Source organism: Dermacentor silvarum, chromosome 3 (assembly GCF_013339745.2).
Source record: "Dermacentor silvarum isolate Dsil-2018 chromosome 3, BIME_Dsil_1.4, whole genome shotgun sequence".
In the NCBI taxonomy this organism is placed as follows: domain Eukaryota; kingdom Metazoa; phylum Arthropoda; class Arachnida; order Ixodida; family Ixodidae; genus Dermacentor; species Dermacentor silvarum.
The window spans coordinates 32,451,529-32,465,817 of NC_051156.1; the positions used below are offsets into that span (position 1 = coordinate 32,451,529).

Sequence of the window (14,289 nt, forward strand, 5' to 3'; positions counted from 1 at the left end):
GTTGCGCGGCATCCGGGGTGGGGAGGGAAGGGGGGCGACATTTTAATCCGGCTGCAACTGCGTATGTGGCCGCTGCGCGCGGTCACGCGGCCGTATCTTGAGAGCGATATGCGTTGGCGGCGGCTCGTACTTTTGTGCGTGCTCTGTGTTCTCGGCGCTCAGTTTGCGTTGAAGCGATAAACAGCACGAAGGTCACTTTGCTCGCTGCTGCTGCGGCGTTTCCTCACGCCAGCGTTTTGACAGCGAGTGTCCCCGGTCGTCGAGTGTGATGTGTTCATGTTTTCTGTGAGCGCTGAAAGTATGGTTGTGAAATTAGTTATCAATCGAGTGTTTACAAGTCGATAAAGCCGATAAAAGTACCATCCTCACTTCGTATGGCTGTCTGCTAATTTGCTATTGCTCGATTCTTCGCATTTCGGGCGAAACTGCGACTTTTTTTGTGAGATGCCGAATCTGAAGTTAGCCTTTACCGACACTTGGGCTTGTCTCGCGGTATATAACGAGAATATACCAGAGTAATAAACTCGCTTAGGAAGTAAATTATCAAGAATAGTTTCACGTGCGCACTAGCAAAGGTGAACACGTCTCATTCGATGACCACGGAAGTTCGCTGTCAAAACGCTAGAGTAAGGAAGCGCGGCAACAGCAGCGAGTGAATTGACCTTCGTGCTGCCTCTCGCTGCAACGACAACTAAGCAGCGAAAGCCCAGCACAGATGAAGCCAGCGGGACTAGTTGCCCTTTGTCCACATCTCAGATCGCTGTGAACATGAGGCCGGCGTGGGCGCGCACTTTTTTCACGTGACAGATCGCTTTCAAGATACGAGTAGAACACTCCCCCCCTCGCCACCCTCCCATGCCTCGCGTGCGACGGAATAAATGCACTACCGCTCCTCCTTTCACCCTCGCTCGCGCGTGATTGAGCCGAGATCGTCGGCTGACCGTCATGAGCACATGCAGCGCACGGTGCGCGGCAATGACGTCACCGTGTTTGGACTTTATACGGAACCTCACAGCGACGACCACGACCAAGACCACGGCGATGGCAGAAATGAGCTTGGAGTGTCGATTTAATTGCTATTGCAATAAAATTGGCTTTAACCGATGCAGTGATGCTTTTTTCACTATTCTTTATTTCAGCACCATCGACACTCCATGGTCAACCACTCTAATCAGCTATGATTGCTAAATTACAATTTTAATTACTGGCAATAATGGTGTAATGGTGTATTCGATGGGGACATGGCAGGAGACAACACCCATACATTATGAAACATCGTTCTAGCGCACATTGAAACACGGACCAGAAGAGAAAGACAGCACGAACGCCGGACTTCAACTGAAATTTATTCATGGAAAGCAGGGATTTATGTACACAGGAGGGGGGGGGGGGGGCGGGTGCGCTGCCAGTGCATCGGACCACCCGAAAATATTTCCTTAGTCCAGGCCACAATCATCAGAGGCGTCGATGATCAGAGGCGGCGCTCTTTCCTGTCCTGATCGGTTTCTTTGTTGTTTTTTTTCATCCTTGGTTGCGTCTAAACACTACGGAATAAGATGAACCAACTAGCCCCGCAACAAGTCCTGATTGGTTATGTGACTTTGCAACTTAAGGTTCTTACTAGGTTAAGCAAGGTGCCACACAATACAAACATGGACGAGAAGAGAACAAGGACGAGCGCAGCCCTTGTGCAGTCCAGCAGCTTACGTAACAATGTAGGGCCGACTCGCCCAACAACATGCACTATTGTTACTTGGTCACGTGACTACGTCACCTGACATTAGCACTTGGTCATGTGCTGGAATTGGATAAAGACATGGAGTACAGAAACAAAATTGGAGAGGGCCTGAAGTCACTTTTTTGAAGCCGGAACTGTAGCCATGTTGGTGCGTCAGCTACCTTTGTGCCTCCAATCAGCTCGCCGGAGCAGATTGGCGCAAGCTTTGAACTTGTATTGTTACGGGCCCCCGGAAGTGCCTGCTGCGGACGCCCGTCAGAACAAAGCCTACGAAACTTCTGTAATAGTTTTAGTGAAGCATACATACTGCTGTGTTTTTCCGCGGCACGTGGAAGAAGACGACGGAGACACGCGCCGTGATTCCTTGAGTGTCTCTGTTACTGCCTGACACTCAGACTCATAGACCTTAAACCCAACTTTGAAGCTTGCGCACCACACTCCAAAGACAGCTTGTCTTGCGAACAGCATATGCTGCGAGAAAGACACGGGCCAGAACAACTTGCCACTTTTCAGAGGCCTAGAGCAGTAGCGAGCAGGGGCGTATCCAAGGGGGGGGGGGGGGGGGGTTCAAACCCACCCGAAATTTTTTGCGCAACCCCCCCCCCCCTCCCCACTTACCCACCCTTTGTTCTCGTCGTTTCGCGCTGACATAATTCAAGAAACCAGTGCCACTATCACAATCTCATTCCTGGGCGCTTCCGTTTGGGTTGATAATTTACAGCGAATCATGTCTGCATATGGAAAAGACTGTCACGGTGTTTGTCAAGGCTCCCACACTCTGTGAGGTTTTGGGCCAGAATGTGGCGGCCGCATTGCGGCGGCCGCATTTTGAAGCAACAAATGCGCAACAAATGAAGCAACAAATACGGCAGCCGCATTTTAGATCAAGGCGAAAATGCTCGAGGCCCGTTTACTCAGATTTAGGTGCACGTTAAAGACCCCAGGTGGTCGAAATTTCCGGTATACATTCCCGCCGCTTCCCTTCAGGTGCCGGTCAGGCCGCGCTCAAGCAGGATCTTATTAGTCTGCGCAAGAAACGTCTCTTTGCGATTGCGCCCCTACGGACGGCTGGTAGTTACTGTTGTGTTGTTGAATCCCAGACCAGCAATTACAGAAGGCTGGTAGTTTCTGTTGTGATGTGGAATCCCAAACCAGCAATGTACACACGAAGGGGTTGATGCCAGCAGTGAAATTCCACCGACTCGCAACAGAATGCACGAAACAGACAGCCGACAAGCATGGATTACTGCTGTGCGCAGTACAGCGTAAGTAAACTCTAGTTGCAGGCGCTGACAGTTCTCGTCGGAGTTCACGCGTCCTGAGAAATTATGTGCACTATGCACTGAACAAGACCGGAGTTCATTCCTGCATCCCTAGTACACCAATCAGTCGAGATTCTGTGAGGTGCAAGGCCGCTTCCTGTTTGCACCGGCGTAAGTGAAGCAGAAATGAGTTGTGCGCATTACTTAAAATGCGTACACATGCCATATCTATGCTGTGCGATGAAATGTTCTGTACAATTCTGAATCTGTTGACGTAAAGGCAAATGACGGCTGCACGCTCGCACACAGCGGAAGACACAGCGGCCCATGCACTTGCCGCAGGAAATGCAACCCCCTCGTATGAGGGAGCAGGGCGACGAAAGCTTCGAAAAAAAAGCATTACGCGTTCTTGCGCCTATTTAAGTTTTCTAGCGCAAAGACGCAGCGAACAAACTATTGCTATGGGAGTAGGTATAGCCTGGTCACACGTGCATTTTCACGTGTATAGCCGCCCTTTACTTGTTAAACGCACTGCCCCCCGACGAGGACGACGCCATCTACGCTTAACGGAGATTAACAATTAATGATGTCTTCTCCGATCGGGCGGGTCGTCTCAATAATGCGTTTTCGAAGACTGGTCCATGCAGTGGCACGAAGAGAAACCATTGCTCCAAACGTCCACTTTACCTGTCGCACTTACTGTACTGAGCTTACTTTACTGTTTGCTTAATTTCAGCACAAGCACACGCGAAGGGGGGGGGGGGGGGGGTGTCCCCTGAGAAAAATTTCTGGCTACGCCCCTGGTAGCGAGAGTTTCAGGAACGCAGTTGCTATGGCAACGTTGACGTTTGGGGTACCAGTCCCAGCGCTCCTTTGCGGAAAACAGCACGTGACTTCCGCCACACTTATTGCAACACGTCCATGCTGGCCGGGACCTCTCCTAAGCTTTCCTTCCTCCATGGGCAAAGTCAATTTTGGGGGTTGGTTACCCAAATATTGGGGATGGGCCAAGTCAATTTTGGGAGGAGGCCAGGTCGGTTTCGAACGTGGGTCAATTCAATTTTCGAATTGGGCAAAGTCAAATGTAGCGCCCAAATTTTGGGGCTGGATTAGGGTAGAAGCTTGGGCGAGTTGGTCATAGTTGATAACGGTGGTTTTCGGGTCAGGTTAATTTTGGAGTGGGCCAGGTGGGTTTGGAACGCTCTTCACCTCAGTTTTCGAATTGGGCAGAGCAATTCTGGGGGTGGGCCACCAAAATTTTCTGGCGGGCCAAGTCAATTTTGGAATGGGTCAGGCCTCTCAATACCCCAAATTTTGGGGGCTGGTTAAGAGTATAAACTTGGGATAGTTGGTCGTACTTCATAACGGCGGTTTTCGGGTCAAGTCAATTTCGTAGTGGGCTAGGTCGGTTTGGAACACGGTTCACCTCAGTTTTCGAATTGGGCAAAGTAATTTGGGGGGGCACCAAAATTTTCGGGTGGGCCAAGTCAATTTGGGAGTGGGCCAGGCCGGTTTTGAACGTTGGTCACCTGAGTTTTCGAATTGGGCAAACAATTTCTTGGGTGTGTGCCACTGACATTTTGTGGTCGGGCCAAGTCAAGTTTGGGAGAGGGCCAGGTCGGTTTTGAGTGTGGGCTTACTGAATTTTCGGATTCGGCAAAGTCAATTTTTTGTTTGTGGGCAACGGAGTCCGTCCGAAGCCATGGCTCTTCACCGTGGGATTTCTCAGTGCGAGCCGCAGGAAGTCCAACGCCGGGAACGTGACGTCATCACTTGGTCACTTGGCTTTTCTTGCCATCAGATGTTAACGCCGGATGCTCGCCGGATTTTCCGCTTCTTGGCGCATTTATGGCTTTCGGTTTACAAGAGCTCTTGGTCCGAAGAATGGGCCCACCTGAAGCTTCCCTCCTTGTTTGGCTTCTTTACGTAGTGGAAGGTCGATCCAAGTGGCTCGCGAAGCTTAGGGCGGAAAGCGGTCCAGAACCAAATGTCACCGACATCAGTAGGAACAGTTATTGAAGATGCGATTGAAGCGCGACTATTGGAGAAGGGAACAAACATTCAGAAAGATCAATTTTATTTTTTATTAATGGGGGCTGCGGAGCTAAAATAGCGATTTGCGCTAGACATATGCATTTACAATTTTTTATTGTGTTGGACTTCTAAGCAGGTAAAAAAGCTCCTGGCCAAGTGGGTTTTTTATTTTTGTGATAGAATAGAAGAAACTTGTTTGTCTTTTTACCCGGTAGTTGTGTGCGTTTTCGCATGTTTTGAAATTTTTGAATCAATTCTTTTCAGTTCGCACTTTTTAGCCAAGTCGCAGTTTAAAAAAATTGTCGTCTCGAAACGGCGAAAGAGAAAACTGTTTGTAACATTGATACTAGAGTGAAAGTTTGTGAAGAACAAGACTATGAATAGCTGGAATTTGTAATTTGCTTCTTCGAAGAATAAAAGTCACAGTTCCGCCCGAAAGGCGAAGCATCAATTGCGATAGCAAAATAGTAGAGTAAGGATAGTAGTTTGATCAGCTGTATAAACTTGGACACATTCGCTTATAATAATTAACAAGCATGGTGTCCGTGCACAAACAAACATGAACAGATCACACTTGAGGATAGCAGACAACCGCTGTCAAAACGCTGGTGTGAGCAAGCGTGGCGGCCGCAGCGAGCGAAGGTTCGTGCGGTCTATCGCTTCAACAGAAACTGAGCAGCGAAAGCACAGCGCATACAAAGGTAGGAGCTGTGCGCAGATCGCTTTCAAGATACCGTGCGCGCGACCGCTCGCAGCAGCGCAAAGTACAAGTGCGCAGTTGTTGGCATAGTAGAAGCCGCACCCCCTACCTCCCGCGTTCCCTTCCAACTTTCCTCCTTTCGCGCGCGAAATTGAATCGCCAAATCCCTTTGCGTTGGGTCGATAAATGCCCAGTTGGTTCCGGAGCACAACGGCGGCCCCCTTCCTTGCTTCCATTCCCCCACGACCTTTCGCGCGATGGAGACCGCGTTTGCTCTCCGCCGTGCCTTGGATCTCCGTGAAAGCGCGCGTCCCTGGCGCGCTGTATGTGCCTCCTTCGCACCTACAGCAAACGGCGCACAGCGAATTTATTGCCCTTGGACTTTATACGGAACCTCACCGCGACGACGACGACGGTGACGGCAGAACCCCGCTTCGAGTGCCCAAGTATAGGTTTCTGTTCGACAGAAAACAAAAACACTAACTTAGCGTTCAAGTGGTGTGGTTTTTCCAGAAGAAGGCATGGGTTTGGCAGCACCACAGCTATGGCGACCAACGCTAACCTACGACGCTTGTTTGTCACGCAGATGCTCATGCTGTCTTACCTCCTGCGTCACAGTGAGGAAATTCTTGGTGTCACCGAAGGAACCACTAGCCCCACGTCTTGGGCCCCCACCGCTGAAGTACTCTTCGCCGGCTGGCCATGACATCCACCGTTTAGCGCGATGCACTCAGCCCGGCTGAGTTCCTGCCAAGTGTTTCCGGCACGTGAACCAAGCGATGGGTGTGCCGTCAACGTTCCCACAAACTTCATACCCCCTGTCCAGTTGACCATTCCTGCTGCACCACCGCCTGTACAGTCAAGTGCAAAATTTTGGAGACCACGGGAGCGGCGACTTAACTGCATCACTGCGCCTTCTGACGGCTGCGCGCCTAAGTTCGAGAGCGCGTACTGCGCACGCGCGTCCTTTTTTACCGGCCAGCCTGCTCGTTCGGTCGCTTCAACGGGGCACCCACCGGAACGCGGGCGATAGCGAAAGGTGCCACTTCTGCAGTCACCGTGCAATCGTCCGAGTGATAATATTGACGCGTGTGCTCTAGGCAGACGACAACAATGATGGGGGGCATTTAACGGACTCGTCTAGTGCGTCGGTGGGATTTTGTCGACGACGAAGAAGACGTGTCTCTGATCTGTTTTGCTTGAACTGGTTGTCTCATTGTTCCTGAAGAACGTCTCCGAGTCTTCTCTTGGCGTTGTACCGCGACACTGGGGGAGGTACTGGGTATTGACCACGCCTGATGCTCCGGACTCCTTCTGTGAGTCGTTCTTCTAGCCCGGACGCACTGGCACCAGTTACGACACCCGTGCATCGCTTCAGTCGTCGACTGCTAGGCCTTGCCCTGGAGTTCTCCCCTCTTCAACCATCTCTTTCTCGGAACCCCACACATATGGCAATGGCCGAAACCAGCCCACCGCAAGCACGCCAATGCAGCTGGTCTCCCAGTCAACAACAGGTAACCGTTCTTCATCCGTTGGTTCCCGATCGCTATCGCGGTGCAGCCTTTGAAGACATTAATGACTGGCTCGACAAGTAGGAGCGCGTCGCACAGATCAACCAGTGGACCGAACAGCAAAAGCTCTCCCACGTCTATTTCGCCCTTGACGACAATGGCCGTACTTGGTACGAGAACCGCGAAGCTAGCCTAACGACATGGAATGACTTTCGGCAGAAAATCACCGATACTTTTGCAAGTGCCGACCGACGCGACCGCGCCCAGCACTTGATGGAGCTACGGGTGCAACAACCCAATGAGTCGGTCACAATGTTCACCGAAGACATGGCCCGTCTCTTTCGTAAAGCCGACCCGAACAGGACCGAGGATAGGAAGTTACGTTACCTCATGCGAGGTGTAAAAGAGCAGTTGTTCGCGGGGCTTGTGCGGAATCCACCAGTCACTGTCGCTGATTTTATCAAAGAGGCTACGGCTATTGAGCGGGTCCTTCATCAATGATGCAGGCAGTCTGATCGACTGTCCACCAGCACCGCAATCAATGCCACCGCATTGATTCCAGAGTATTGAGCCCCTTACGTGAATTGATCAGAGAGCTCGCCAGACAAGAAATTCACAAGATTCTGACACCGACTCTGGATAGCCCCCTTGCATCAATCACCGAAGTGGTACGTGACGAAATCCGGCAGGCGTTACCGGCAGCCGATCGTCCAGACCACCAGCGTCCCATGAGTTACGCCACCGCTGTCCGATGTCAGCCACCCGGTACAACCACACCCCCGTACCACCAGCCTCCGACAGCCGCTCCTTGGTCGCCGCCGCAAGAGGAGGCCTTGAGGCGCGCACCCGTGATGCTGCCGATGCAGTCATACCGCCAGCCATCGTTCGCCGCGAATTGATCCAAGCCGCAAAACGACCCTACGAAACGGCCCCAATTTCGGTGATCCGACGCGTGGCGCACCGCCGATAACCGCCCTCTCTGTTTTAAATGCGGGGGTCCTGGCCATATTTCGCGCCATTGCTAGCATTGTTTCACATCATTTCGACCTCTTCCTCCGTGGTCTGATGGTCGACGTGCAAATGGCGACTCCATGCTACGCCGCAACGACGCTGATTCTCAGGGACCTCCCATAGCGCACCCGCATGACGAATCTGTACCCAATGCTCGGTCCGATTTCGGCCAACGGTCGCGCTTTCCAACCCCTACACGCCAGATGCCGGCAGGACGTACTTTTGCGGACCTTCAAGGACGAAGGTCGCCCAGCCCCCGCCAGGGAAACTGAAGGCGGCGACCGCTGGGATTAAGGTTGCAGGTCCGCCGCAAGAGAATAAAAAGCCCTCAACTCGCCCGCTGCCGAACGCCGTAAAGCCGATAACCGACCCCGAAGAAATTGTGAGCGCCGACCTTGATGTTTTCGTGGATGGGCAGCCAGTGACAGCGTTAGTCGTCACTGGTGCTGACTTCTCTATAATAAGTCAGGAACTCGCCCTCCGCCTGAAGAAAGTAAAGACGCCATGGACAGGGCCTCACATAAGGACGGCAGGCGGCCATTTACTCCTGCCTACTAGAAGTTGTACTGCAAGAATTAACATTGGAGATTATTCTTCCGTGGCCGCTTTCATTGTGCTTCCTGCGTGCTGTAAAGATTTGATTATTGGAATGGATTTCCTAAGGGAATATGGTGCCGTAATTAACATCCCAGACCACATGGTGACGTTTTATAAGAGCCCTGGTTTAGTCCATTGCTTATCGCCGCAACACAACTCCTTTCGTCTAAACGACGTCGTAATCCCACCTCGGTCGTGTATCCTTGCTTCGGTGGCCTGGGACGTACCGTTTAATTGCGAAGGAGTTGCCGACCAAATAAGCATTTTGTTGCTTACTCACGGTATCTCGGCTGCACGAGGAATTGTAAATGTCACCGACGGGCGCACGAACCTATTGCTAACAAATTTTAGGACAGAGAGACGGCACCTTCCAAAAGGCACGGCTGTGGCTTATTTTGACGGTGTTGCGGAAGTTCGCGGCTGCTGTTCACTACTCGAAAAAGCACCTACACAAGACCCAGCTCCTGTACTTGACGTCAGCACTGTTTTGCCGCAGCATGACCGAGAACGGCTTCTTACGCTATTGGCCACGTTCAACGACTGCTTTTCGTCGACGTCAAGAGCTTGTAGGATGCCTATAAGAAGGCACCGAATAATTACAGAGGATACGGCGAGACCGATTCCCCAAAATTCTTATCGTGTGGCTCCCAGAGAACGTGAAGCCATACAACAACAGGTGACAAAAATGCTTGAAGACGACGTGATCCAACCATCAACGAGTCCCTGAGCATTCCCTGTTGTTCTAGTCAAGAAAAAAGACGGCAGCTTGTGTTTCTGTGTGGACTACCAAAAACTAAATCAGGTGACGAAGAAAGACGTGCACCCGCTTCCCTGTATCGACGATTCCCTCGACAGGCTTCGACACGCACGTTACTTCCCTTCAATGGACTTAAAAAGCGGCTATTGGTAAATCGAGGTAGACCCCCAGAGACCATGAAAAAACTGCTTTTTGTGACGCCAGACGGCCTATACGAATTTAAGGTTTTGCCTTTCGGCTTCTGCTCTGCCCCTGCTATGTTCAAACCCCTCTTGGATACTGTGCTTTCCGGTCTTAAGTGGAAAACCTGCTTAGTGTACCTCGACGACGCCACCGTGTTCTCCGCAACGTTTGAAGAACACCTCGAACGGCTTGAAGCGGTTCTGCAGTCCATACGATCCGCCGGCCTCACCCTGAAGCCGGAGAAGTGCCACTTTGGCTTTGCGGAATTGCAGTTTCTTGGTCACGTCGTCAGCCACGCCGGTGTCCGCCCAGATCCTGAAAAAGTTACCGCCGTCGCACAGTTTCCCGTACCATCCGATAAAAAGGCTGTCCGGTGGTTCGTCGTCCTCTGCGCCTATTACCGGCGGTTTATTGCAGACTTTGCTCATATTGCGTCGCCGTTAACTCGCCTCACGAGAGACGACACTGCTTTCGTATGGGGCGACGAAGAGCAAGGTGCATTTAACGTCTTGCGGCAACGTCTCCAGACACCTCCAGTGCTTGCCCACTTTGATGAGACCGCTCCTACATTGCTCCATACGGATGCCAGCAGTGTTGGATTGGGAGCTGTTCTCGTGCAATGGCAGGATAACACGGAAAGAGTGATTGGCTATGCAAGCAGAACGCTCTGACGCGCCGAGGCAAATTATTCCACAACTGAGAAAGAATGCCTCGTAATATGGGCGGTTATGAAATTTCGCCCATATTTGTGCGGCCGCCCTCTCAAAGTTCTTAGCGACCATCATTCACTGTGTTGGTCGACGAACCTTAAAGATCCGCCTGGACTACTGGCACGTTGGAGCCTAAGGCTGCACGAGTTTGACATGACGGTCACGTACATGTCAGGGAAGCGACATACGGATGCTGACTGCCTGTCTCGGTCGCCGATAGAGTCGGCTTCTCCACTCGAAGAAGAAGATACAGCATTTCTTTGTGTTCTGGACACATCCTACATCGCTCAACATCAACGGGATGACCCTGAGTTGCTTGCACTCATGAATTACTTAGAAGGAAGATCCGCGAAAGCACCTAGAGTTTTCGCAAGAGGATTGTCTTCGTTTTGTTTACGGGCCAAAGTCCTTCACAAAAGAAACTTTTCTTCGACCGGGTCCCCCTACCTGCTCGTCATTCCTGCAGCTCTTCGTACGGAAGTACTTCAAGCCTGTCACAACGTGGTTACTTCTGGTCACTTAAGCTACACGCGAACGTTGGGCAGAGTGCGGCAAAGCTGCTACTGGCCGAAACTTACCACCGCCATGAAACAGCACGTTCGCACTTGTCTTGACTGCCAGAGGCGCAAGTCGCCTCCAGCGAAACCTGCAGGCCTCCAACAACCTGTCCAGGGTCACGAACACCATTCGATCAAACTGGTATGGATATTTTGGGCCCACTTCCTACTTCTACTGCAGGGAATCGCTTTGTTCTCGTCGCAACCGACTATCTGGCGCGGTACGCTGAAACAAAGGCCATCCATAAAGGCAGCAGCAGCCGAGGTGGCTGGCTTTTTCATTGAGAATGTTGTGTTACGACACGGCGCACCCAGCATCGTAATCACGGACCGAGGAACCGCATTCACGGCGGCACGTTTAGATCACGTCTTGCTGCTAAGTGGAGCGGCTCATCGGAAGTCAACCGCCTACCATCCACAAACGAACGGACTGACAGTGCGCCTAAACAAAACAATTGAAGGCATGCTTTCTATGTACGTGGGTGTCGATCATAAAAATTGGGATGACATGCTTCCTTATATCACGTTTGCGTACAACACGGCGAAACAAGAGACGACGTGCATGATTCCGTTCAGCCTTGTTCATGGCCGGGATGTGCGGACGATGTTGGATGCAATGCTTCTACACGAATTTGACAACACTGATACGGACGCCGATATTTTTATGCAACGCGCCGAAGAGGCTCGGCAGCTCGCGTGCTTGCGCGGATCTGCCAGCAGCAAGACTACGACGCAGGCCGCTATGATGCTCACCATAGAACCGTAACCTATGAAGTCGGCGACAGAGTGTGGGTTTGGACACCCATACGGAAACGAGGCCTCTCCAAGAAGCTGTTAAGGCGATACTTCGGCCCATATCGAGTATTGCGGCGACTCAGTGATGTAACATACGAGGTCATCCCCGATAGTCCCAACTGTACGCGGCGTCGCCCGCACCGTCCTGAACTTGTGCATGTTGTACGCATGAAGCCGTATGTGAGCGAATGACTCTGCGCGAGACCCTCACTTCCGCAAGTGACATTTCAGGTATAGCATCGGGACGATGCTCTTCTAGGGAGGGACAAATGACGCGTGTGCTCTAGGCAGACTACATCCACGATGGGGCTTAACGGACTCCGTCTAGTGGGTCGGTGGGATTTTGCCGACGACGAAGAAGACGTGTCTCTGATCTGTTCTGCTTGAACTGGTTGTCTCGTTGTTCCTGAAGACCGTCTCCGAGTCTTCTCTTGGCGTTGTACCGTGACAATATCGTCATATCGTGACGAAAACATTTGTACTGGCAGCGCTGGGAGAGCGCCACCCTCTGCGGTTTGCCTCTACATGTTCCGCGGCGCGGAACACATGCTTTGCGTCACTTTTGCGTCAAGAAGCAGCGATGTCTTCTGCGCTCTGCGATACCACGGCGACTGCAGAAGTGGCATCTTGCAGTCTCTCCCGCGTTCCGGTGCGTGCGCGGTTGAAGCGACCGAACGAGCAGGCTGGCAGATAAAAAAAATGTCAGTTTCGCCCTAAGGGCGAAGCAATGAATGCGATAGCAACACAGCAATGTCATACGAAGTAAGGTGAGCGGCTTTGGTAGCAATATGAATTGTACTAAACATGAGCTGATTAAGTAAACAGGTGTGCTGCGGCGTAAGTAGACCGACATGAAGAGAGACTCGATGACCACGAGAAGGTGCGTTGGAAACGGCGGTGTTGATCAGAAGCGCTTCCGGTGGGCAGCGCGTGCGAAGGGACACACCCGTAGCGCTGCACTGCCGATCTGGGCAGCATTGCATGTGTAGCGTGCGTTGGAAAATGTGGCCCGACTATTACTAACTGAATGAAGAAGCGTGGTGTGAGCGCGCACAAACAAACATGAATAGATCACACTGAATGACTGCAGACAACGACTGTCAAAACGCTGGCAGCAAGCGCATACGCCGCAGCGGCCGAAGGTACGTGCGGTCTATCGCTGCAACGGAAGCTGAGCGGCGAATGCACAGCGCATAAAGGTCAGAGCCGTGTGGAGATAAGAGACGATGCGGGCGAGGGACGAGCACGGTTGTTGGCAGAGTAGAAATGCGCCTACCCCCCCCCCCCCCCTCCGCTCCCTCCGGCGCTGGCTTCCCGCTTCCTTGCTTGCGCGTGGGAGATTGAGTGCGTTCGCTCTCCGTGATAGCGCGCGTCCCCGCACGCTTCCGCTCGGGCATACGGCGCGCGGCGAAGATTTTATCTACACGGAACCTCACGCAGACGGCGACGGCGACGCAGACGGCAGAAATCCCGTTAAAGTGTCCATATAATTGCTATCGCAATAAAAGGATGCGCGTGCGCAACACGCGCTCTCGAACTTAGGCGTGCAGCCGTCAGAACGCGCAGCGATGCAGTTTAGTGTAAAGTCTCTATATAAGAAAAGTACCGCCATCCTTTGATAAACGCCGCTTCTCTCTCTCCTGTATCTGCGATTGGACGATGATAGCGCGCATTTCACTTCTTTATATTTTCTTTTTTTCCGCCTCAGCGCCATGTTGAAAGTCCGTCGCCGGCGGCGGCGGAGGCGCGCGCCCGACCTGAAAGCTTCAACGTGGACTTTCTAGATGCGCCACCGTCGACTTGGCTTTCGCAATCAAAAAGTAAAGAAAAAAGCAAGCGCTTTAGGAGAGGAGGCGGCGCAGGAAAGAGTAGATGGCGGTACTTTTCTTATATAGGGACTTTAGTTTTGTCTAAACTCCCTATAGAATAAAGTTTATTTCCTCCTCCTCCCTATTTAGTAAAAGTACCGCCATCTACTCTTTCCTCCGCCGTCTCCTCTCCTAAAGCGCTTGCTTTTTTCTTTATTTTTTGCTTGCGAAAGCAAGTCGACGGTGGCGGCCCTAGAAAGTCCACGTCGAAACTTTCAGGCCGGGCGCGCGCCGCCGCCGCCACCGGAGACGGCGGCTGCGCAGATTGACTTTCAACATGGCTCCGAGGGGGAAAAAAACAAAATATAAAGAAGTCAAAGCGCGCGCTATCGTCGTTCTATCGGAGATACAAGAGAGAGCGAAGCGGCGTTGATCAAAGGAAGGCGGTACTTTTCTTATATAGGGACTTTAGTCGCCGCTCCCGTTGTCTCTAAAATTTTGCACTCGACTGTACAGCCGGAGCGCACGCCTTCCAGCGCCCTCGAGACATCGCAACAATCACAGTGTACGGCTGCGCTAAACCTGCTCCCGCCCTGGACTGCGCATGACCTCATGGTACCGGCCAC

General features: G+C 52.1%; 1 protein-coding gene across 1 annotated transcript in view; it reads right to left on the minus strand.

The window, feature by feature from the left end:
- The window catches only part of LOC119444283 (cytochrome P450 3A9), a 647,396-nt gene that overhangs the window by 215,516 nt on the left and 417,591 nt on the right, over positions 1-14,289 (minus strand). The gene's annotated exons all lie outside the window — the stretch shown is intronic.